Raw genomic sequence first — 2,258 nt, 5'->3', positions numbered from 1 at the left:
CACACACACACACACGTGTATACACACACGCGCGCGCGCACGCCCGCTCCCGGCCCCGGGGGGACGCCGCCCCGTCGCCGCTGTCACACGCCCGGACGCGAAGTGCAAAGCCAGGGGGCCCGTCCCTGAGGGGCAGCTGCCGCCCGCCGGCCCCTTCCCCTTCCCTTCCCCGGCCCGAGGCTGCGGGCGCCGGCAGGCAGGGCGAGCGGGGGCTGGCGGGCTGCGTCTCACCGGAGGAGGCTGCAGCGCTGCCCGAAGCCGCCTGCGGTTATAGCCTGCGCCTCTCACCGGCGGCGGCTCCTCGCGGGACGCAGCGCGGGGGCACCAGCTCCCTCGCCGCCGCCTTTGCTGCCCCCTCTCTTATTCCAGTGGCAGCAAAACCTGCGGCCCAACCCGCAGCCCGCTTCCCTCCTAGCTTGGGGGCCTGAGCTGGCACCTTCACTGGACCCTTTCTCTGACCCCTTCCCCTCAAGTGTTTCCCCTCAGGTTCCTCAAATCCCGACTGTTTCAAACAAAAGCTGAGGGTGTTGCTGAGCGCTTTGAGTCCGGTTCCCTCTTGCTTCCCCTGTCGGGTGACCCCAGGCCAAAGCGAATGGAAAACACTTGCCTCTTCTGACCAAGTAGTGTCCTTTTGTCAATGACGCTATAAGGTGTGGGGCTTCACCACAGTTTCACCTGTGATTTCAAATCACAAGTTTTACTAGAGTTTCACCATGTGATAACCCCATCCTTGGTTCCCACAGGCCAGACAACTTCAGTATGCCTTCAACCCTGTGCGTTTGCTCCAGTTTGGAAAGCTCACATCCGCGGGTTCCTGTGTGGGCAATGTCTCAATTCTTAAAACTAATGATGCAGTTTGAGAGATCATAAGAGCGATCTCTTGTGATCAGAAGAGTGATCACTCTGTGGCAGCTGCTTCAAGGTTTTTTTTAGTTGTGTAAGAGCAATGTGGAAGCTGTGATGGCCCACAAGTTATGTGAGAGGCAAGGATTTCTTAGGCTGGTAGCTTTTATTGGACCAACCATATAGTTAGGATAAAGCTAGACAAGCTTTCGAATGCAAGACACATTGTTCATCAGGTCAGACCTGAGGGATAATAGTAGTAAAAAACCTAGAAACATCAGGGGGAAAAAACATAAGAAAACAAAAAAGTATATCAACTTCAGGTCAGGTGCAAGCATTGGACAGCTTGTCTAGTTTTATCTGTACTAAATAGTTGGCCCAATAAAAGACATCACCCTAAGAAATCCTTGCCTCTCAGATTTTTTTGACATTTTCTGTTTGCACATGTATATTTTGCTCTTCTGGATACTAATATGGATAAAACACATACACACTACACAATATGTAGGTTAACGTGTGTAATGTAGTTTTCTGGCAAAAAGCATCTCACAAAACTACGTTGAAACTATGTTGAAACTGTGATGGTTTGTTCCTGGAAAGGAAACTCTTTAAAATAAATTCTTCCTGTGACACTTTGGAAAAGGGTCTTTAGGTTGATACACAGTTTGCTTTCCTTTTTTTTTTTTCCCCAGGTGTTTCTGAGTTTTACTACCATTTTCCCAAAGAGTTCAAAACCTGTGTGTATAGAAAGATTTTCTGTTGCTTAATAAAACACAAACTTATTAGCATTTCATGGTTGTTGTTTTTTAAAGATAAGAACAATTAATATAAAAACACACACTGCTGATATACAATATAAAACAGTCCCAAAATGAAGATAACACAGGATTAATTCCTCACCTCTGGAGTAATATATTTTCCATCCCTTTCACTTTGGAAAGTAGCTAACACAGATAAGGGATGTGGACTATCCAACATGTTACTGGCAATCTTACAGTGATGAAAACAAGTGTTTCATTGAATTGCACAACTAAAATCTATTTAAACCCATATCACCTGCCTTCAGTCTAAACAAAATTCAGGCTTTTTAGACAGGAATGCTAGTTGTAATTCTATTAAGGGACTACCCAGTGACAGAGGCTTTTAAAGTTAGAGTCTTTAAGTCAGATTCTGCCCCAAAGACTTAATTGAGATGTATTGTTCATGATAACATTTAAATATGTGTGCTATATTATATGTGTCATACAGCAACTGTTTTCTTTATATACATATTGTGCATGCAATGTGTATACATTTGTTCTGGGAAAGGGATTCTTAATGGCTTAATTACAGGATCACCCTGTAGATGTAGATCTAGAAACCACTACAGAATATATTTTGATTTGCCTGAATGTCCCCGTCCCCCTCCCCCCCCC

Source organism: Gavialis gangeticus, unplaced genomic scaffold (genome assembly GCF_001723915.1).
Source record: "Gavialis gangeticus isolate Ggan-Ray unplaced genomic scaffold, GavGan_comp1, whole genome shotgun sequence".
In the NCBI taxonomy this organism is placed as follows: Eukaryota; Metazoa; Chordata; order Crocodylia; family Gavialidae; genus Gavialis; species Gavialis gangeticus.
The sequence above is the reverse complement of the archived record's forward strand: the minus strand, read 5'-3'. Positions refer to the sequence as shown.